This window comes from Thermobia domestica, chromosome 16, assembly GCF_964235325.1.
Source record: "Thermobia domestica chromosome 16, izTheDome1.hap1.1, whole genome shotgun sequence".
In the NCBI taxonomy this organism is placed as follows: domain Eukaryota; kingdom Metazoa; phylum Arthropoda; class Insecta; order Zygentoma; family Lepismatidae; genus Thermobia; species Thermobia domestica.
In genome coordinates this window covers 90,083,947-90,109,384 of record NC_137469.1, presented here as the reverse complement: position 1 = coordinate 90,109,384, position 25,438 = coordinate 90,083,947, and the positions used below count along the sequence as shown (strand labels likewise).

At 36.2% G+C, this 25,438-nt stretch overlaps 1 long non-coding RNA gene across 1 annotated transcript in view; it reads right to left on the bottom strand.

Annotated features, from left to right (window-relative positions):
• The window catches only part of LOC145672783 (uncharacterized), an 81,435-nt gene extending 57,866 nt beyond the window's left edge, over positions 1-23,569 (bottom strand). Inside the window, exon 1 of the long non-coding RNA XR_014128652.1 lies at positions 23,395-23,569. This is a non-coding gene — a long non-coding RNA (uncharacterized LOC145672783). The remainder of the gene's footprint in view (positions 1-23,394) is intronic.
• Between the last annotated feature and the right edge of the window lie 1,869 nt (positions 23,570-25,438).

The window sequence follows — 25,438 nt, the reverse complement described above, 5'->3', positions numbered from 1 at the left end:
CTGCAGAATACTAAGTGTCTTTCTTCCGACAAGTCGGGAAGAAATTGTTGTACTCTGTGCCTGAACCAGGGCAATGAAGTGGCGGTTGCGAGCAAATTCTGTCGCTGGAGCCCAGCAATTCTGTCGCCTTTCTGGTGAGATTTAAGTCGCAAAACACGTAGTTCTGTTCTGATTGTGAAAATGGTTGTGGTGCAGACATGCCACGTTCGTAAGCCTTATCGTTCTCGTCGGTGTCTTCACGTCCTTCGCTTTCGGAACCGTTTACGTAAGGTAAATGTTTTGGTTGCATAGGCACGGACACGTCTGGATCACGAAAGACAGAACGTGACGCCCATAGCACATTAAAATTGACTATGTTCTTTTAGTCTTGATATTAAAACCGTACGCACTGGTTGAACGAGCGTAACAATCAGCATTGTCATTTTGTGTCTCGGGCCAGACAATCGGAACGTCAAATCTGAAAGCCTGTTGTTCCCCTGTCGACCACCGTTTTAGTACTTCAACACATGTATAGCAAACATAGTGGGTGCCAAAGTTTTAGCTTGATGTACTACTTGTACACCGAAATACGCGACATACACCTGCTGCACGAATGTTGTTGCCTGTCTTTTTTGCCTTGGCAACATGAACTCACCACAAATGTAACAAAAGGAATCTGCAGACGTTTTACAGTCTCTTGATGCCATGTCGAACACTATGTTTGCTGCTCCGCCGACATATACGTATTTTATCGCAGAGGATATGTACGAACGGTTGCATCAGCACAAATAGTTGTAGTGTACAGCACGTTTAATGACTCAAGTGCATCCTCTGCCGGTGTATGCTACCAACGATTCGTTTCCATCATAAACAAACAGGTGGCAGCACTTCCTATATTCTGATATCTGTCCGTACGTCTCATATTAGTGATATTTGAGAGCAATACATTGTGACTCACTGCGATTTGCAAACAATTCTGACGTGATGGACACAAAGTACCGTCATTTTTGGATTCAGCATACCAAGATACATAGGAATCCATCATCAAATGTTGAAAAACATGACACAACCGAAATAATGCAGGCCTCTGTAACCTATACTAATATAACAAAATAATGTATATATATGTGTGTAGCTGTATATCTGTCTGTCATTAGCTTTTCACATAAAAAGGATGACCAAGAACCACTAAATTCTGTACACAATAGATCTTCACTAGACCCATTCCTGTACCAAGTCATTTTTCGATTTGGTGAGAGGAGCTTCAGATTTGGAAAATAATAATATATGCGAAAACGTATGCACGTTTCATATTCTCTGTAATACCGTCATGCCTCTATGCAACCCCCATTATATTCTAGTTGTGGAGCCTATATAACAGCACAGGATAAATACCAGGAAATGGAGTAAGGATTTTTTCCTCTCTTTTAATTGACGTTCTGAATTAAAGCCTGACAACGAGCTACCTTAAAATAAGTAAACGTGGTTCAGCGTATTTTGATGATTTACTCACAAATTTACCTAATTCTCATTTCGCGTAACTCTTTCATAACGCACCAGGTGGAATTCTTTGCAATCTGACAAAAATCTTTAACATGCTTATGTTTACGTACTAACTCTTTCCAACCTTGTGCTTTGTCGTTGGTCTCACAGGGTTAAGCTCTCCGTCCTGTATATCTTCTTCATTTGTCAGACAGCATAAATATAATGAAAAAAACGAAACCTATGTATGCGTAACAGTTGTATATTCTTGTTTTGGCCCAATCTCTTCAAGCCAACTCCTATAAAAGTCTGTGGAAAGACAACCTTTTCGGCCCAATTAAAAACATCGCCACCTCGATCGAACATTTGAGGTAGGAAAGTTGTATCAGGTCCTTCGGACAGACGATGCAGACCGCACGGAATGATATTTCACAACGCCACGGGAGGATACATGAGAGCTATCAGGTAATTTACACTAAAGTTTATCTAGAATGTGGACATTCGAAATATAATAAAGTTTAGGTCCATCGATACTAGAAAATATATTTGAGGGCAATTACAAGACAACAATTAACTTGAACATAACATATACAGTAAATAAGGTTGGGTTTCTTCGCGACATATAAGTACGCCTAAATACCTTTATTTAGTAACATAAATTTGTCATAGTGTAAATGCTTTCAATTGTTGCAGCTAAACTACCGAAGAACAAAGTGTAACATTTATGGGACGTATATTTACGTAGTGTATGAATAGCGTAAAATTCCTTCCTTTAGTTATTTTAGCTCTATTAGATTGTTTACAACGTCAAGGTATAACTACCAGTATCAAACGTAGTATTAGTTTGGGTTATTATTTCTTATGTTTTAATTTATTTGTCCTTTGCTACTTTCTTTTCAAGTAGGGGGTCTATACGGAAAAAGATGACCATATATTACAAAAGACCGTTCAGATGATTCTATGACCTACGAGAAGACTGGTAAGTATCTCATTCTATCTATTCTTTCAATTTCTACAATACTTCTAAGATAAACTTCCTTTTTAATTGCTATTACCATACATCATTAATTTCTCTAACTTTATTATGAATGACCATAGTTTGTACGTTGCATTATATTTATACTCTTCCATATTATTATTATATTATTATTTTATATCTACTTTATTTTGCTTGGTATTCTCTTTTCTTTTGCAGGAACATTCACTTAAAAATCTATACCATTTATCCGTTTCGTGAATTGCAGTCTTCTAAATAATGAAGGTCTTCGGTTTTTCGAAATACTTGTCAAGACATATTGCATATTTAATGCGCGTCAATAATAATTGTTTTACATCAAGTATTATCTCTATATTCGCAACTTAAACTTGTGTGTCAGTGTTTTGCCACTTTTGTAAAAAAAAAAAATAAATAAAATAAATAAATAAATAAAAATAAAAAATAAAGGCATTTCTGCTTCAGTATCGTTGTTGTACGAGAATCATATCATTTATTGAAACAATACTAACCTTTTAGGTTTACAAAAAGCTAACTTATTTCGATTTTCTTGAAAACTACTACCCACGAGGATTTGCATTTATTCATATGATCTTGTTTATCTCCAACGATCTATCGATTGATATATAACTAACTAGCTAACTAACTCTATGACCTATAGAATCCGGAAGTTCAACACCGCGTTCACAAAAGCTCTTTATTGACTTCTGTCGTTGGCCATTTGAATCCAGTTTCTACTTTGTATAATTATTTCTGCAAGATCCATCTGCGCCTAGGTCTTCCTAACGGACATTTTCTGATTGGATTTCCAGTCAAAACTTTGAAAGCTTCCTATTTTCTTCCATTCTGGCTACATGATCTGCCCACCTGAATCTCCTAAATTTGATGACCCTAATAATGCTTGGTAAACGTCATAAATTATGCTGTTCCTCGTTATGAAGCCTCTGCCATTCCCCACTTCTGTTCCTCTTGGATCCGAAAACTTTGGACAGCCCTACCTCTGAAATTATGCATTTTTTTTCCCCAAAGGTCGATATAAACTTTTTCTCTTATTTTGATTTATGGAATCATATCTTGCAGTTTGTCGGTATAGTTCATTCACACCCTGTATATAGCCTATATATGTATATCCCATTATCGGACATTTTTTCGTTTTACACTACTAGTAATATTGTAGAATATTAATATTACTACGACATTAAAATCCAATCTTTCAATTTTTACTATTATTTTACAATTACCATTAAACTGCACTAACACGTTAACGATTATCAACTTCCATGTAAAACTTACAGGGCTTCTGAATCTTCCTCAATCATCACAAATAATAAGAAACAATTTCAATTTGCAAACAATTAAATAAATACACTCGAAAAAAGAATAACAATGGAATTTTAAAGGTTTTCATATAAAATTGTTGCACATTTACTTCCCCACTATCATACGTGTAGAAACATTACATGCCATGTATTGCATTTGTGATTGTTGGTACATTCACGGGGATTCTATATATAAAATTCAAGTTCTATTCTTGGCTGCTAATTCATCTTAAACTGTTTTCTCGAAAAAGACTAGCGATTTTGTTCATATTTCAGAACTAAATAATTCGTTGATAACTCCGTCATGAGGCTGTACGTGACATTTTATGAAAAAAAAAAAAAAACACATTTACAAGCGGCTGTTTACTCTTGGGGATAAATATTCTTTCTGGAGAATTTTGTCAAGGATGACTCAAGTCAAGGATGATTCAAGATATTTCATGAATAATTATTTCATTTACATTAATATGGAATAAGCCATTTCTCATTAGTACACAAAAGAACCCTTAGAAGCGAGGTTCCTTTGGACGAAGTCTTGTGAAAATGCCTATTTAATTTGTTCATACCTCGCACAAATAATTAAATAACAATCGCAGCATGACATGAATTATTTTAAGACATGGGAGCGAGAAAGTTTAGAGCGGTAGTCCATATCTTTGTTTCCTTTTCTAATATATATATATATATATATATATATATATATATATATATATATATATATATATAAAAAGTTTTTCAACACTTTTGTGAAAACGGGACTGCCTTCATTTTTTACTATAAGCCTCCCAAATATGAAAAACATTTGACGAACGAATATTTCCATGAGCAAAAAGTATTTCAACTTGAAAAGTATTGTGTTTAAATAAGTCAATAGATTTCAAAATCTGACATAGTATGAAATTTAGAACAAACCATAAACAAACAACATAGTGTCTTTATAATATATAATATCATAGAGATTGTATTACGTAATTTCTTTCATTATACACCACCTTTATAGATATTAATGAAATATTCTGATATTGAATATAATCCATTATTATCACTGAATTCAGCCATGCATAACTTCTTTAATATTAATATTTATGTTGTAGATAATGCACTTTATTCATATTAAAATATTGGATCACTCCTGAATTATTTCCCACAAGAGTTTGTTAACCATAAACAATTGTGGTGTTATACGTATAAATATTAAACTCAGTTGTGTGAATATTATCACATGTTCACCCCGTAGCTATTCGTTAATCCAACCGAATGAAGACTATTTTATCATGCTAATCCAAAATAAATGCATTCGATTGCAGTCCATACAGAATAAATACAAGTTAGATGAAATATGAAAATAGATCACATATGTTAGTAAAAAAATATCCGGTTCATGCAATTGAAATGTCCAGTTTTATGTCTCATAGGAAAAGTTTCTCAGTAATGCAACCAAAGGATAGACCGTGATGATGGATACGACGTCACAAATTTTACACGTGTCCAAGAAACACACTGGACTAACCAATTAGTCAACAGGGAATGTATTTTCCCACTCCAATATAGTCGTGTAAAAATGCACTACGAAAGATTGCGAATTTCGAGTGATTTTCTTTATGAGATTAAACTAGAATATTATGTACATATAATTTAGACTAAAATCAGAGAATTAGTGTTATTATTTAGTTCAAAATATTTTGTTGTCGCGAGTTCAGTCAAGGAATTTGAAGCTTAAAATATATAAAACGATAATAATGCCTGTTGTCCTGTATGATTGCGAAATATGGTCGCTTACTCTGGGGGAAGAACTCAGACTGAAAGTATTTGAGAACAAGGTTCTGAGACTAGTATTCGGACCCAAGAGAAACGGGAATGGAGAAAACTTCATAAAGATGAAGTGCACAATTTATACCGTTCATTAACATTGTTAGTGTCATCGAGTCTAGGAGGCCCAGGTGGGCAGGTCATGTAGCCAGAATGGAAGAAAGTAGAAACGCTTTAAAAGTTTTAACTGGAAATCAATCCCTAAACGACAATTACGAGAACCTAGGTTCAGATGGTAGGAAATATTAAGATGGATCTCACAGAAATAGGAATACAAAGTAGAAACTGGATCCAGTTGGCTAAGGACAGAAATCAATGGCGAGCTTTTGTGAACGTTACATTGAACCTCCGGGTTCCATAGGCCATAGAGTTAGTTATTATGCACATCTAACGATGAGAAATACCAACAATGCATTTGGCCAGAACTGGTGAATAAGCACACCATACTTAATGGAATTTCGTATCACTCACACATAATTGCAAATTCAGCTTCATGACCACCAACCAACATGTTCTGATGAAATCCTCAGAAACACCGTGGAAACTCACCTTCGGGAAAATGTTTATGTAGTTCCTGACGTACTGGTCATACACCGTACCACTGCCATTCTGTCGCTCCGCACGCTTAGAAAGGTGTAGAAGATCACACACGAGCTGATATTGGCCAACAAGGATCATTATCTGCATATGTGCAGTTCTTTGACTGTATAACCGGGAAGATTTCTTGCATCGGATTATCACTTAAGCTGAAAACTAAATTTATTACGACAATCTTTCATGGTCAAAACATTGAATTGAATCTTGACCAACTCCATTCACACGTAGAAAGTGTTGGGATATGGTGATCTAGATAAGGGTGAACCATCATGTCTCTCTCCGCGAAGGTGAAACCATTATTGCGGATTGTTACAGAGACGAACTCCACGAAGTGCACCGCAACATATTCACAATCATGCAACAATGGTCAACAGAGATATGGTCCTGTCATAGTGTACGGCAACTTAAGCCCTTACGTCACTCATGATACGATTCTGCAGACTCTCCCTAAGTTGCAGAATGAAACCTTTCCTCACTTATGTAATATTCTCCTGACATATCTTCCACCGACTACCACCTCTTCTGGCTCGTCGATCACTTCTTGGGTGGGAAGAACTTCCCTAATGATCGGATGGTACAACTTCCGGTTAAAGATTACCTCGCATCGCAGATTCTAGACTTCTTTTATCATGGAAATCAATTAACGGCTGAGCGATGGTAAAAGTGTGTGGTTGGAGCCATTGTATTACTTTAACTGACCAGGTATTTTAGTTTTCATTTTCTTGACCTTTGATATTGATATAGAAAATTGACATTTCAATCGCACCAACCCAATACCATATGTATCCACCAAAGTTTATAAGCCTTAATATAATTATGGACCATATTCTGGAGTTGTCTATGATGACGTAATGCCTCTGAATTGTGAGTTTGGAGAAATTCCCTGTAAAACGCGTGAGTGCTTGATGAGGGCAAGATATTGCGGAGAAAGATGAGTTATGAATGAAGTAGTTGTAGAAGTTGGAATGTAGAAGTTACTTGCGTCTTGAATGACAGTGGTGATTCTGTCGACTGTAGCAGCTAACTCTTCCTCAATAGTAGGCTCCATGAGATGTATAGTGTGGGGAAAATGTGAGAGCGATATTGGTCCCAATTAGCTTTATCAAATCGTAAACTAGTCCATGGTGGTAGTGGTGAACGAGCGGCATTCAGCGCACGTGATTGATATGTTAATTTAATAAGTGTGTGATCACTTCCGAAAAGGTCAAGAACTTCGACGTGCAGTGAGGTATGAGATTACTAGAAGTTACAGCGATATCACGCGTGGTGTCTGAAATTGGGTGAGTAGCTTGAGGGAGATGAACAATAATGCCTGTGGTGTTAGCCGTGATGAAGTTTTGAAGAGTTGTTCTTTCCTGATTGGTGAGCTTCTTCGTGGCTAAACGGTTAGCGTACGCGCCTCTGGCGTGGAAGACCCGGGTTCGATTCACGGCGGGAGCTCATGTGATTCGGATTCCACGTTAATCAGTAGGTCCCGTCTCATATAGCCTCGCTGTTGAAAGGGACGTTAAACTCAAAATCAACTCAACTCAATTCTTTCCTGATTGGTGCGGCTGTGCATATTGAAATCGGCCACGATGAGATACGAACGGTAGGTATTCGAGATGTATTGCACAAATTGATACGAAAGGGGGTGGCCGAATCTAATGTATATAGTAGCCAGTGTAAGAATGATATTTTTAAAGTGAACTGTGGCAAGGAGGTATTCTGGCAAAGGCGTTGTATTGTAGTGGTGCTGCCGAAATGGTAAAGAAGGCGAGAAATCAATTGCTACTCCTTCATTGACTCGTAGTGCCGGAACAGTGTTTTCTGCATGAATCATAGAATAGTGGCGGGGCCCGAGTCTTTGCCGGGTCTTACATATGAGTCTCTCAGTTACCTACTGCAAGTATTGGTCGGTTGTCGATTGTGTGGAAAATCTATTTGTGCTCGCGCATAATAGAAAAATTACATTCATTCTCTTATTTTTAAAGGGTGGAATGGGGAAAGGTAATGTAGGCAGGAAGACTATTTCAAAATGCACTTTACCACAAAACAAAAACAAACAAAAAAGAAAGATATACGGTTTTCAACCTTATTCTTGTTTCTCGCACATTTTTCATGTATGAAAACTATTTGATGCAATTTGTAGCAATTTCAGCAATGATATCAAAGATACGCATTTTTGGTATTTTTCAACATTATGTTTAAGTTGTAAAAATGTTTTTCATGTGAGTGAAAGAATACTTCTTTGAAGCAATGTTGTAGCAATTTTACCCAACAATATCAATAAATCTTTAAATGGAACTTTTAAAATATTTACTTGCCATGAATTCTTATTTCTACTTTATTTTATTTATTTATTTATTTATTTATTTATATTTTTTTTGCTATCTGATAATCATATTTTTAAAAAGCATTAAACTGTCAGGAAATTAAAATTTACATAGTTACACAACCCCAGAAGTGGTAGTGTTAAAGAAATGAATGTTTGTGAATGACTATTTTTAACTTAAAGATAACAACGTGTGATTTCCAGGCAACTTATCATATAATAGTTTTTCTCTCCATACACACACACACACAAGCGGCGCATCTACGGCGGGTCCACCACGTGAGGCCACCCCGAAAAATTCCTAAATCAACATATATTTGCATCTTTATTAATGAAACTATACTTGTTCAACAGGGGAAATGACTGATGTAGAACAGAAATTTGAAGTCTACTTCGTCTGCTTTTTCCCTTGTAAAAACAATCTAGCTCTATCATTTTTTCTCTGAAAATATGGGTAGAGTGTTTTACAATTACTTATCGTCTTTTCGAATGCAGAATAATATCCATTCAATACTGCATAGACGTAGTGGTTTGTACATTGGACCCCTCTCTAAAGATTGGACCCCTCCAAGAAAAATTTCTGGGTGAGCACTTGACATCCACAGACACACACACACACGTCGAAAGATCTGATCATCAATATGCACAATTCCTTCGTAATTACTTACTGGGTATTTGTGAATGCATAGTTTTTTTTCGTTTTTTACCACGTGTCATTCATTCGTATGACGCAATAGTCACGTTTCGTGCAAAACGATTACGCAAAGGAAATAAACGTGTGTGTGTGTCACTGGTCATTTCATGCTTGATCACTTCACAAGGATTTATCTGTATATAAAAAGTGCAATCAGTTTCAGAAGAAAGGCACAGGGTACACATGATAGTCAAAAATCAAATGAAATGAGAGACTGGCATATCCTGGTACTCATAGAAGCGTTTTGTATATCCAATTTACTGATTTGCTTTCATAAGGAAAGCATACAGCAACTAATTGGCTAATTTATTCTGGAGTTTCTAGACAAATGAAATGTCACCAGATCAGAGAAAATTCATTTTTGAATTATATTATGTAATTGTTAATTCTCAGTCTTAATTTTTCAAAATATCCTGCACATCCGGATCTATTTGTATTTTTAATTTCAGAACAAAACTGCAATCATTTCAAACTAATTCATTTTCCCCTTTGTACCTACGTTAAATAATTATTTTCCTTGTTCACTGATGAAAGTTTATCCCTTAATGGACAGCAAAAACTCAGAGAACGTGTGTTTTCCCTATTGGATTAATTTTCGTGTCCAAACAGTGCAGTGGATCAAACACAGTATAAATTGTTCGGGCGAATTATAGATGAAATACGCTTCAACCACAGTTCTGTTACTCACACTCTATTTACGCTTGGTTTTACATAGTATTTACCCAAACAAATTCACCCTCTGAATCACATATATATAACGAAATCACGACAACCCCTGGTAATACCACAGGTGTGTTATTATTTACTCGGTTCAGTTACATGTTAAATTCGAGACTCACCTCTCATGTAACGTTGGTATCGGAAAAGATATTAAAGAGAAAATATACAATAATACTGCAGTAGTTACTATTTTAGGCTCATAATATTCATTAGGTTGATCCCCACACAGGCCCGTATCCACGGGGGGCAAGGGGGGCCGGGCCCCCCTAAACTTTGGTTGGCCCCCATAAAATTTCACGGTAGGCTTGCAAATGAACTATAATATGGTGATGAAGTATAATATGATTGGGTCGGGCCCCCCCTAACTTCTACCGGGCCCCCCATAAATTTTTGGGCTGGCTACGGGCCTGTCCCCACATTAATATGATTGTTTCCAGCCCTGACCGGTCAGGTCTGGTTTACTCCAACAAGCAATTATAGAAAAGAATGAAGCCAGGCTCGGCACAATGTATAAATATAACATCAACATTATATCGAGTGCAATTTAGACTTCTGCATAACTTTTCTTGAGGAGAGTTACAAGGTCGATTGCGATAGACGGAAGAATTTCTGTATTAAAAGTATAATATTTTCTATAAGTAGAAGCTTTTCTTGGTATATAATTAAACATAAGTAAACTATTTGCTGAGCAAAACATTAAAAACTACATACGTGTGACAGTTGACTTCATCAGACACTACCTTGATAAAATTAGCTCGTTCCCACTCACTCTGGAGGCGGGTAGGTCAACATTGATCACTTAAATAGAGATCCCGAGTTTTATGGCACATTCAGATTCTACAGAGAGGGGAATAAGTATTTAAAACATTCTTTTAGATTCGTGTCAGATGGCGTTGTAATCAGTGAAAACTAGTTTTATTAAGGTTTCTTAATTGAGAGTTCCCAGCTTTAATTCCAAACAGTGATTCTAATCCGTAGAAAAATCCCATTTTGTGGGATTTTTTTGACAATTTTTCGAATAGGGATAAATTAAATTTTCGTCAAAATTAGCAGCATATATGGGATTTTTCATATATTTATTTCATCAACACTAATACACATTTTCTAAGAACGGGATGTGGTCTAATGACGCTTGAATAAAGGTGAAATCAGTGCTAATAGTCAAATTTTGTGGTTGGAAAATGCATATTAGTATAAAGTTACTTGCGCAAGAACTTGTGAATCACAAAAAGAACAAGTACCAAGGAACGTAAATTGCACTCTAGAGTTTTAAAATAATCACGAATGGGCGGAAGCAAAGTACCAAACAACAAACAGTCAATTTCTAAAACGTCTTACACGAAATATCTGGAGAATGAAGTTTATCTAGTTTCATAGCGTTCAGTAGAGCATTACAGCACAAAATCGTGATGGAAATCCTAAATTCTTACAACAAAATGTACTTATTTTCATCAGGAATTTCAACAGTTTCGTTTAATTAAAGAAAATACTTATTAGGAGTTTAGAAGCTCAGAATTTATGAATGATTCACTCAAATATTGAAGAAAGTATACGAGTAGGCCTACAGTAGATTCAATTTTTATATTTTACAAATATTGAAAAAAGTTACTAATTAGTATAGTACCTGGGAAATTTAAGAGCAAAATGAGAATTTTTGCCTTTCAAGATGGGATTTTATAAGGTTCCAGATTGGCATCACTGATTCCAGAATAAATCTGCTATAAAAAGTAACAATCTCTTATCTCAAACGTTTCCTCGACTCGTGGAAAGTAACGTAAAAGATTGCTCTGCATTCGGCGTGAATTCAGGTATTTAAAATGTGGCACTGCAACTAGATGCGGTCTATGATGGTAATCGTAGATCTAGTAAGCGTTTAGGTATTTTATCTACTGGATTGCTCTGTAATGACAATAACTAGACAAAACTAGTTGAAAAACAACAAATGAACACATATCAAAAGAAATGAAGCATTTAAACGAATGTAGTTAATAATACGCAATTGGACGTGGTGTCAGTAGTACCTAAAATGTAAAATGATATATATACTCCAAAAGAAATATAAAATAAACGAATGAATCACCTAATAAATAAACTTTTTGATTAACAATTAGATTAACATTTTTCTTGATTAAAGAAGTGAGTGTCAAATTTAAAAAAAATATCCGATAATTTCTAAGGTACCGTAGGAGTGAACCACGGAGATACAGTCGACAAAAAAAGCATTTGGTAGCCACTTACGATTACCACCGTATACTGCATCTAATTGAACTGCCACATTTGAATTATCTGAATTCACGTCGACTGCAGAGAAATCTTTCACATTAATTCCCATGAGTCGAAAAAGTCATTTAAGATAAAAGATTAGTACTGTTTATAGCAGATTTATTCTGGGATGAAACGCGGGAGTCCTCAATTGAAGAAACCTTAGTACAACTAGTTCTATCACGAATCTATCACGCAATCTATCACGAATTAACAGCACAATCTATCACGAATTGAATAAAATTTACTTATTTTTTCCGATAGAAATGAATCTGCAATAAAAAAAATTAAGGTTCCTATTTAACTTTTCTAAACTTTCCCTCACGGGCGGAGGCGGACTAATTTCATCACAGACAAATTTCCCCCTTCAAATTAATGACTTTTTTATTTCGACCATTTTTTTATGTTCGATACTTACTTCTCCAGATATTTTACAGTCTCAAGTTAGTAAAAACGTACCCTGTATATTAAAATATAATAATAATAGTGTTTTCATTATATTATATACCATTGCGAATATCTGATAACATTCAAACTGATTTTACTAGCGTAGTTGAAGCAGTTTTGTCTCGAAAGATATTATAAAAGTGACGTCTCGCCTCAGAAAGTGTACCTGATTGAAAAGGACCGGTCTATCTCGTCTTGTATCTCATCATCTTGAACATAGGTGTCTTCTTCTTCTAAACCTTCTTCCTGGTTATCTGGGGTCTGCTCTTCGTATAGCTATCCTCCATCTGTTTCTATCTTGTCATACCCACTGTGACACGATATCGTTCTTCACTCAATCCCCTCACCTTTTCTTTGATCAGCCTCACACTCGTTTCCCACTCAGTGCTATAGCATCCACTTGGTGAACTAGTATTCTGAAATGTTTTTCTTATATATCCAAACCAAGGAAGTATACTTTCTTGCAATTTTTCTACTACTGACCTCATTTTCGCTGTTCCTCGGACTACTTCATTCTTAATTTTGTTCTTCCACGTTATTCCTCACATCTTTCGCTACATATTCATTTCCGCAACATGCATCTTCTGTTCCTCTCTCTTTTCTTTGTCCAGCATTACGCTTCGTATAACGTGGCAGGTCTCCCAACTGCTTTGTAAACTATTTCTTTTAAGGCGTATTGGTACCTTACAGTCACACAACACAACTACCGCCTCTCTCTATTTTACTCAACCGCTGCAAATTCTGCTGTTTATCTCTTTTTCTGTTGCTGCATTTTCTTGTAGTATTGATCCCAAGTACATGAATTTCCTCATAATTACCACCCGTTCACTGTCCAGCCGCACTCTTATATTTTTGATTACATTTTGCTGAATGGGCAATGTTAATATTTTGTAATTGTTTCACTAATTGTAAGTCCTTTACTTTCCAACGCTCCTCTCCACGCATCTAATTTCTCTTGCAGTGCTGCCTTGGTCTCATTCATGAGTACGATGGCGTCTACAAACATCATATTCCAAGGTCCTAACTCTTTAAATATTCTTTGTAAGCTCATGCATGACAACTGCAGAAAGGTTTGCTAAGACTAGATCTCTGATTCTGAACTCTTCCGTTATTCCACACGTGCCACTCACCCCTGTCCTATCTTCATCATATAGATACAGATGGTGATCAGAAAAATAGAAACACCTGAACGAAATTGCAACTTACCAGATTAATATGGTGTCGGGCCACCTTTCGCCTTCAGAACAGCCTTGATGCGACGTGGGATGGAGGCATAGAGGTCGTGAATGGTAGCAAGGGGAATTTTACACCATTCCTCGTGCAGGGCATTGGCCAGTTCTGTGAGAGAGGATGGAGGTGGAAATCGTCGCCGGAGTCGTGTTTTCAAGACGGACCACAGATGTTCAATTATGTTGAGATCTGGGGATTGGGCGAGCCAGGGGAGGTGTTGAACTTCATCCCGATGTTCCTCAAACCACGCTGCAACAAGGCCAGCTGTGTGAATGGGTGCATTATCATCCTGGAAGATGGCGTTATTGTCCGGGAACAACATCCGGACCATAGGATGCAAGTGGTCTCCTACAATTGCGACATAATCGTTGGCAGTGATTCGTCCGCTAAGTGTGACCACAGGACCCAATGAAAACCTTGATATGGCGGCCCACAGCATCACCGAGCTGCCGCCATGTTTCACAGTTGGGCGGAGACACTGCAGATTATAAGCTTCTTTGGGCGTTCTCCACACATAAACACGGCCCGTGGTTGGGAATAGGGTGAAGGATGACTCATCCGACCATATCACACGTTTCCAGTCCTCAACGGTCCAAGTTGCATGGTCGCGGCACCATTTGCAGCGTGCGAAAGCGTTATGGTCCCTGATGAGCGGTTTGGCCCGTGCAAAACGACCCCGTAAGTTCATGTCATGTAATTCGCGTTGGACTGTGATTATCAAAACAGGGTGGGGGAGGTGCTGATTGAGTTCCTCCGTCACTTGCTCCGCAGTGGCACTACGTTTCTGCGTGACAATGCGCTTTAATACCCGGCGTGACCTGTCACTCATGATTTTCTTCCGCCCACTGTTCCGCTTCCCCGATGTGGATTTCCCGTGTGTTGTGTAGGGCGTCATCACCTTCGACACTGTCCCACGCGACATACCTAACACAGTGGCCACTGCCGTCACACTCACTCCACATAACCGTGCACCAACAATTTGCCCTCTTTGAAAATCTGAGAGGTCTCCCATTTTACACTACCTCCGTCTGCTGCAGCCACTGGACACTGCTGTTCCACTGCGCCTAACGTAGTATGGAGACCGACCTACACACCACCACCAGCGGTCCGGCGCTGCGGGCGCCACGACACCACTGCCAACCCATACATCTGACGTGTTGCCAAGTACAGGTGTTTCCATTTTTCTGATCACCATATGTATATATCTTAAATTATGCAGATGCATGGTTCGGGACACACTTTCTCTTCAGTGTCCACCAAAAAGAATCCGTGAAACTTTATCATACGCTTTCTCTACATCGAAGAAAACGATATGGAAATCCTTCTGGTATTCTATGTACTTTTCCATTACCATCTTAAGCACAAATATTGCATCCGCTGTCGACCGCCTTCGCGTGAAACCAAATTGGTTCTCTGTTATTTCGATCTCTTCGCTCGATCATGCTTCTATCACTCTCTCGCAGAGCTTCATTGCATGTCTTTTAAGTAAGGCCCGGATTTATATGTAAATACATATTTTTTTCTAAACACATACAAGCCCAAAACAAAGATTATTATCCCAATTAAGAGACTGCAAGTGTAAATTACAAATTTTATTTCCTATAAAAATACATATTTTCTCAAAAAGTTATGTAAATAAATATTTTGGACATTTTTGTAACAACTACATATTTTAAATAATTTTCCGTTATTTTATTCTAAATTTCACAACGAATTGTTTTTTTTTCCTTTATCTCGAAAGAATTAACATCGGGAAAAGAATAGGCTATATGAATCTATCCCTTGTATTTACAAACAATTTCCCACCTGCAGAAACAGCTTTGTCATAAATCCAAACCCTTTGTTAAAAAGTGGACAAGTTAGTATCAAATGGGGAAATTTTTTTCGTAAAATCGGCAAATAGAATTGAACTTTTCAAATAAAAAAAATCCCGATCATTCACTTCGCCCAACACACGTAATCACGCGGTGGAGGGCGTAAGGCAGTACTATATTATACGGAAAATTCTGAAGCATTTATATCTGTAGTAACTAAACTAAACCCAGATGATGCTTCGTCCATTGAAATTGTTCAAAATTTAGTAAGTGACAGTGGCTTGAATTGTGACTTGGCTTTCATATAAGCCAATTTCGGTTTCTTGACTCACACCATAAAGAAATTAGAAAGTACGAGAAATTTATTGAGAACTTCGGTTAAAGAAGTACAGTGCGTTGAAAGAAAGCGGAATGTTCTTTCTACTTCGAAAGCTGAAGAAGCAAGAAAAAATTTAAGGATTTGTTTGAGAAAACATTGGCTATAAAACCTTATGTAAAATATCTGAAGAATTGGAAGACCAAAACACAATTGAAATTGATGCTGTGGATAATCGTGATATGCTCCTTTTCAAATATGCGAGATTAACATAGTGTGATGTAAAATGTTCCTTTTCCCAATATAAGGCATTATTCGGTGACAATAGGCCGGCTTTACGATGGGCAATTTGGAAAAGATATTAGTAATTTACTGCAATCAACATGAAATTTCGACATCTGATGAATAGAAGCTATTGGCGAATAACAGTATTTATTTTTCTTATTTGGGTGTTTTCCCATGCTTTTCCTTGTTATTTTTTGTTAATATTTATCAATTTTTAGCAAATATTTTTTTCATTTTTAGCACAAAAATAAATATTTTACAGTTTTTAGCACATAAAAATCCGGGCCCTACTTATAAGTTTTATTCGCATGTAGTTGGCGCGGTCTTACACATTTCTCTTTTAAAAAGAAAAACATACAACGTAGCTGCTTCTCCATTCTTCTATTATATTTCCTGTACCAATGTTCTATTAAAAAGTCGAGTAAACGACCTATTAAAAAGTCTGCACTCCTTCTGTATCTAAACTTTTTCATGCTTCTATTGAGAAACTTCCTTTTCGTGGTCTTTTCATCTTTTTCATGGCATCTTCCACCTCTACCATAGGTACAGGCGGAACAAGTCCTTGATTCGTGGACTAAAGATTTTCGCGAGTTTTTCTCTGTTCTTTTTATTAAGAAGTTTCGGGAAATACTTCTTCTATAGCTTCTTTATCTTTCCCCACTTGTCAGAACCTCGTTATTTTTTTTATCTTCGATTTAGCACACGTGCAAAATATCTTTCTTCTGTCTCTCTTACCTACGAAAGCTTCTGAATCATCTTTTCTCCTTCTTGTGTTTCAAAGTTGTCGCAAAACTTATCATAGGTCTTGCTTTTTGCTACACTAACTGCTCTATTGCCATTCTTCTTCCCTTCCTTATAATCCTTCAGGTTTTGTTGATTGCCAGAGTGCTTACATCTTTTGTATCGTTTCTTTTCTCCATCACAGGTACTTGTGCTTCTTCACGTTTCTCTATCGATAACACCTCTTCCTTTTTCTATCAATGAGACCCACCACTTTTCTTTCTGTTCTCCAGAGTATTACTGATATTCTGGTTGAATTTTCTTCTTTCATTTGCAGTACTTGCGGTGTGGTTATATTTTTCGAATCTTTTTAGCTCTTGTCTCATCTAGTTTTCATCACTTCATTCCAATAGGAATATTTTGCGGTCTTATTCCTACTTTTGCTTTGATGCAGATATCGCCTACTACGAGGCGCTGTTCCATCGCCTGGTATTACTCTGCTGTCCTTTGCATCGCATGGGTTTTGTATCCTTCATAAGACGAAGTTGATATGAGACCTTGAGATGCCGCTCTTATATGTAATAAGATGTTCTCCTTTCTTCTTATAGAAAGTATTCAGAATAACAAGATCGTATGCTTCCGCTACTTTTAGTATGTTATTACATTCCTCATTTGTATCTTTCAATGCACATCTTCCATGCGTTCTTTCATATTCTGACTCTGATCGTCCTACATTTCCACTTAGATCTAGTGCCAAGATAAAGTTCTCATGCGAAAAAAGACTTGGAGAATACTATCTACCTTTATCCAAAATTCTTGATTTGCCTCCTAATCGCACTCAACTTGTGGGTCATAGACGCTAACTATGCTCAAAATTCCTCTCTCTTCTAGGACGTGCTTGGCTATCATAATTCTCTCCTTACTTTCTTTATGTCTACCAGTTTCTCCTTCATATTCTTATGCAAGGCAATTCCAACGCCATTCTTTCTGTTGCTGTTCCCCATATATATAAACTTGTATCCATTTCCTATTTCCCATGATCTTGAACCCTTCCATTTAATCTTCTGAATGGATGCTATGTTTACTCATCTTCCAGCATCTCTGATAAGTTATAGCTCCTACCTGTGAAGTCGTTCCATGTTTCTATTCTGATCTTCTGATGTTTCTAGGCTTGCTTCTTTAACCCTTTCCATACATTGCTAAGGGATAGAACTTGCTCACTTCTCGCGGTCTTAAGGCGATCGGTCCGCTTAACGCTTCCGAGATACGGTCTAAGTTTCTCTTACTTCTATTCTATTTTCGAGTTATATTTGATTTGACAATTATTTTTACAACCGAGTGCCAAGCCGACGTCAACACCGAATCTAGAGAACCAGAAATTTCTGTTGTTTTTCCTCTCATAATTTTAAAGTACTACTAATACTAAAATTTGCCAAACTATTGTTGCCCTTATACAATTTTGAAACACTTTTCAAATTATGCTGGTAGTATTAGATAAAATGATACAGTTCATTAAAATTTCCTATGACAATGGACGAAGTTACGAACTTCTCTGACGGAAGGGAACTTCACTTGTCGCAAACCGAGAAGTTTTCGTGCACCATGGTCTCATCTGACCTATTCGTCCTCACGTACGAATTGACTGTTCTAATATCGTACATCAATTTGGCTAGAAAGTGATTGCAATGATTTCTATACCGTACTTCAAAACGAATTCTATATATATATATATATATATATATATATATATATATATATATATATATATATATATATATATATATATATATATATATATATATATTTGTGATAATATTTTCATAACTAAATACAATGATATATTTATGCCTGGTAATGTTTTCATGCCTAAACCTAACTACATCTTTAATCCGGACATGTTCGGAAGTTATTGTAATGAATTCAATTCTTCAAGATGAATGCAATGATTATCATGCCTAAAACCAAGTTTTTCTGTAATCCGAATGTGTCCAGAAGTGACTGCAATGAATTAAACCCTTCGAAATGAAAATGAGGTCAAATATTTCAGTAAAGGATTATACCCTTTAGGCTAAGGAAGACAAATAATTAAGACAAGTGAATGATGATGAAAAAGTTGATAGAATGATAATGTTGGAGGAAAAGAAAGTACCCCCAGAAAATTCACGGATACGATGTGTCCACTACAAACTTATTTGTCCGGGATTGAACCAGGGATCCCCGTACCAGAAGTAAGCGCTCTACCGCTAAGCCACCGTGCTACCTTTTCAACTCTTCAAGATAAATGAAATGATAGGTATATATTATGTATTTCTGGTAATGTTTCCATGACTAAACTCAGGTGTGTATAATCCGGACATGTTCGAAGTAACTAATGAATTCAGTTCTTCAAGGCGAATACATGTCTCAACCCAAAATCTGCACTCATACTCAGAAGGATATTTTTTGTTTAGGTAAATACATTTTTGCCTAACCAATATATATATATACCCAAAATCTATTAGAAAATGGATAATATCACTAAATCAGGGGTCGCTGAAGTATTTATTTCTCGCTGAAGTCCTATATATTATGATAGGACTTGCAAAATACAAATGAGAATTTTAATGATAAGAATTTTCTACAATAGACATTTTAAATCATCCAATGACATTCGAACTTCTCTCTTCTAAACGTAATATTTACGAACTAGAACCTTTGTTATATTGAACCACTTTAATTCCATCACCTGTATTCTCACCACATAAAAAAGATTTTACGCAGTAACATTCGTCTTGAAATTGACATTTTAAGTTTTGTGATAACAAACTCGTTTTTACTAAATAATAATAAGTAGTAATGGTGTAATTTTATCAATATAAAAAAGGGTTAGTTTTACACTAAATGAATTTTCTTTTACTTCCGAAATGACTTTTAAAAAGTCAGATATATCATAAAAATGTTTGGGTGTCCTTTCAAGTATACCCTTAGTGAGAATGTACTGGAAATGCAAATTTCAGTATAATATGTTTACACGCTCCCAACACAAATGGAAATTTGAGAGCTTCCGGTAGAGTTTATCCGAGACACAAGACTAAGACAGTAAAAACGGGATGAAGATTCAATGGTTGGTCACTCTAGCGGACGATAGCACAATTAAAAATACTTTTGATCTCTCTCGTAGTGCAATGAGATCGGTTTGCTACGTAAAGTTTGTTGAATTCAATACGGAAAGGTCACTATGTGTGCTGACAGCTTTCAAACGTTCTTGCAATCAAATTCATTTTCTCAATGGTGACTAGTTTATTCTCGTTGGATTAGTATTTTTCAAATTAATAATATAAAGTGTTCTTCTTTGCGATTAAGAGCTAAAACTATCAAAAGATTAATATTTTATTATTTTGTAACATATCATATTCGAATAACTCACTTGATAGCCCTTAAATACGATGTGTTTAAGTACTATATCGTATAACTGGAAAGCAGCATTGTATAATCGTACAACTTCCTCTAACATCCCGGGATGTTCACGCAAAATGAATGCTCGCAGTACGAGGGTCATTTCATAACTCATAGGAACAGTGCTTCAGCCACCAAAGCAGATGGCGTGACATAAATGCACTATACGCATTGGAATGCAATAAAAATCCGCTTTTACATGCCACCAAAAAATTTTTGTATATGAGATAGCGGTAGGAGTCACTCAAAAGATACGTATGTAGGAGTTCATAGCTCTATCAGACTTTAATACAAGTGGATGTAAAAGTACAAAGTGGAAATAAAAGTTTAGTACGTATATCATAAATAAGCGAACAACTAACACACTTCACACTCCTCTTCTGCACCCACACATCTTTGTTAATGAAGAGGAAGACATTATCAGGAGCATATTGATTGATTGTACACACCCGGCCACAGATAAGAATACATACAGACAAGCATCTTCCTACATACACTCTGGAAATTCGTTTTGATCGTTTGCACACCGAAATAATCTATCAACGTTGGATTTTGTCGCAAGAAGTTAGATCTACCAACATTGATTTTTGCACTTCACATCATAGTAGTCTGAATAGTTCTCACTGGCTTCGCTTGTCTGTGAGAAGTGGATTCAGTGGCAATTCAGAAAGATCAGATGAGTTGTCCATTTCCAAACGGCATCTTGTCCAAGAAAATTCGATTTTGAGATATTGGCACTATGGATCAATAGTATTCATAGCTTACCATATATGCCTTATAGTTGCAACGTTCAAGTGTGGAAATATCATTGTCCACATCCAACAAACCAAAATGGAGGAGGAAAATTTAAAAAAAAATACAGAAACAAATGTCTTCTAGTCCTGTAGACATTTGCAGTGTAAATAAAAACAATTTCAAAGCGACTTTCGTGCACAAGTCACAGATAGATTCAGATAAGTTAACAAATGTATTGTTTTCTCATAACACAGTAGGTTCTAAGGACAGTATATTTATTCATAGTGGTTGGTAACCGTTGTATTGTTGTTACTATCTAAATAAAATATATTTTCAACGATCACCCAAATAGGAGGTTGGGACGTGTTTTGCGCTATGCCTTCCAACGTTGTTTGTTCTTATAACGTAGATGGTGAGAGTGAAATTGCAGCCAATACTGTATGTATGATCTAATTCTGCGATGGATGAAGAACCACAGACTACTCCACTTAAAAATCGTTAATGAGCAAGGTGTCTATTGTGGGAGCAGATCTGGGTAAGATCAGGTGATATAAGACGATTGCTTCAACTACATGATTGGCAGCATATTTCTTTGAAATTCTACATGGATAGCAAATGTTATGATACCTTTAGAGAGGTATAAGAAACAGAAAACTATGATGAAGGTGGAAGAATGAAGGATTTGGGATATACAGATGATGGTTCATACACATTATCATCTTTAGAAACTATTGTTTACCATGCAAACACGCCACGCGATATTTTTTTTCTTTAGTTTAGTTTAGTTTAGTTTCCTGAACTTTCATGAGGAGTTGTCATTTGCTTGTAATAATATCATCACCTGCTTCAAACCAGTCATTGTTTACTCAAAAGTCGTTCTATTTCAGACATTACAAAAATAAGTTCTTTTATACTTATCACTTTTATCCTGTTTCCATTATAATAAATAAATAAGTAGATTACATTGTTATATCACTTTTGTCTCAGCAACGCCTTATGTCCATGACAAAATGGCTTCGTATAGTTCCAAAACGACTCTTTTCCGAATTATTTTTTAATACTTCCTTCAAACTATTGCATAGTTTTTGTTCAAACTTTTAGCAAACATTTATACACCCCTGATCAATACTTCTAAAAAAAATAGCTGATATTAGTAAACATTTGAAGCACCAGAACGTTCTTTATCGATTTCTGGAATATTTGGTTGGTGGACAAGATGTCGTTTGGAAAACGACAACTCACGTAGAAAATTAAACCTTCTGCAAATCTGTCTGCTACTTACTCGGAAGGCCACGGTGGGCTAGTGGTAGAGCGTTCATCTCTGGTGTGAGATACCTAGTTCAGTCTCCGCTCGCGCCAAATGGGTTTATGGTGGACAAACACGGTGTGCGTGGTGTTCCCGTTTCTTACTACATTCTACCGTTTCTTTCATTTCATCATCATCATCTCCTTTAGCCTAAATGGCATAACTATGAGACGTCATTTCATTTTATGCTACTGCTTTTTCTACTATTGTAGTCATTAGTAACTTAAATAAAAGCACCCACCTATTTATTTCATTTCAATTTCTTGAATATTCATTCTAGATTAGGATATTAATTTGCTTTTTATTTTCTTGTCTATGCACACTAGAAGACCTTCCCCCCCCCCACATACCAGTGGATGGTTGTATTCAAAATTTCGATAGAAGTGACGTCAGATTGAAAGTTAGTTCCTTCGTCGTAAGTAAGAGGCGCTATTCTCTACCCATTGGTCACGTGAGATTTCAAGATTTTGCTGAGTTTACTAACTGGCTGTATCTAATCTTGTCCGTACAGGCGTCGTATTCAACGAATTTCCCCTCGTTGATAAAGACATGTAAACGCTGTACACGACTGTTTGAAATATGTTCGCTGTTTGTTACGTACATATTGCACCTTTATGTTCATTCAAGCTTATCAAAACCTGATTGTGCAATGAATTAGTATATATTTGTAGCTTTTGATTGCTCCCTGACGTTATTTTGTGCATACAAACTTAATATGTTTGTGGCATTGAAAAGTATCTTTTCAATGGCATTCAAACGTATATAGTGGATTTCTAGCGCTGCGGCATTTTTGGCGGCTGTTACTGAGTTGCCAGGATTTATGAAATGACCCTCGTCTCTGGCTGTAATTTTTACCTGTACTCACACGTAACCTACGTACATACACTTAAATCATAAGAATCACACAGAATACTAGCAATATACAAGTATATGTACTTAGCCTGTGCATTCCAAATAAAGAGGTAGAAATCCATTAAAGAAAGGACAGGTAGTAGGCTGCACAAACACAATATAGGAAACAGGAAGAAGGTCCCGTCACGTGACAGAAGTTGAGAAAAAGATCACGTGACCCGCATGCAGTGACACCATACCTTTGTTCCGCAAACCAGAATGTCCCTGGAAAGGATAGAGAGTATTTTAAGTTAGAAGGGAAGAGGATATACGTATAAATAATGCAGGTAAAAATATAGATAGACTTATGAGGGGTGAAAGAAGATGAAAGATATTTGTAAAAAAAATTACAAGCAAGTAAACGTATTTTTTAAAAAAATGCGAAAATGTAACTGGAACACAATCAGGGGACAGTATATAGAAGTAGGAAGTATAATGGAACAAGTAAAGTAGAGTATGCAGTAAACAACTTACATGGGGTGGTGTGGAGTTCCCATTCGAGACGTACACACTTAATAATGATAAAGAAGTGGAAACGTAATAATACTGATTTTATATTATTACCTGTTTCTGGACTGTCAGTTATAAACAAACCATAGTTGGAGCTGGAAAAACACAAATTAATAGTAACTATATTACATTGATAATATTTTTAAAATAAAGTTATATAAAACATAATATACACATCGTAGATATAACGACAGAGCAGGTAATATGGATTACGAACTTCAATTTAACATGGGCTACAAAAACTTTTCATTACTTGAGCGGCTCAGGCGAACATAATGGTATGTCATATTTTCTAAGTTTTGTGTAAACTGAAAATTTGAACATTTAAATGTAATAAACGCAATGACACATCAAACAAGTTTCTCTTGCCGTCTGCATATATGTATTTCCGAAATTAAGCCCCTATATACTCTTCTTTAGTTCGATCCCAATCCATTTCCCCTAATAACTCAATTTCACTGCAAGTGGTATTTATCATTATGTCCGCCCGAACCGCTCATATAATGGGTCTAGAAAGTTTTTCGAAAAAGAAATAAAAAATACCTATAGTTCAGAGAAAAAGACATTTGCGTTAATGCAGCTCCAGTGATGGATTCTTTATAGGTTAAGACTCCCAGATTTTGAGAATAAAAACTGGAACGTCCTTTGAAAAGTTAACATTAAAACCGGAACAACCTATGAAAATGTATAGTGAAATCATAATTTGAAGGAACCCCGAAAAAGCCCATGCACACGGTGACTATCCACTACAAATCACACTTGGCGCAGATAGGGATGTAGGCACTATAGTTAAGCACTCAATCACTGACTCAACATGAGATATTTGTAGCTGGCAAAGTTAGTTAGTTCACTGGAATTTATTCATTCAGTGATTAATGATGAGCGGTGATGGGATCATAAGGCATACGAGGGACAACCCAGAGGAGGGCTCTAAGCTTGCTCATCACGTGAAACTCGCCTTGAAATTCGAGCCTTCTGACATCAACCTTATGGATTTCTGCTATAAGGGAAATATTAAAACATGAAACGCATGGTATGAAGATGCGATCTAAGTACCTCTGAAAGAGAATAAATAGTACAACAGTTGATCTCGGTCATCCGTCTTGAGAAGAAAATTCAACGAAACGTTTTGAACGTTTGAGTTTGTTTATTGAGGATTATGGAAGACATGTATAGTAAGTTTTTCCTTAAGGTAAAATCATCATCATCATTATCATAGATATTCTCCCATTATTGAGAGGTCACTTGGTGCAACCGAGAAGCTTCCATTTTTTTTTCATTTGAATGTTTAGTTAATTTCAAGAAATCTCAGGACGAAGAGCCACTTAGTGAATTAGAGTTTTCGTAGCACTTTCCAACACTCTTCCAGATTTATATTAAATAATAATGAAATATTATAATGCGATACATGTAAGTGTTTCCTCTAAGAAATTTTTGAACAAAAATTATCCCTGTTGGTTTAGGTCCAATATTATTTTAAAAATTAAACGTAAGTCCTATCTCCATAAAAAATGGAGAAACGGTATGGGTGATGTTTCGTTTCACAAATGGGAATTTTGTAAACTCCGAAAAGAATTGA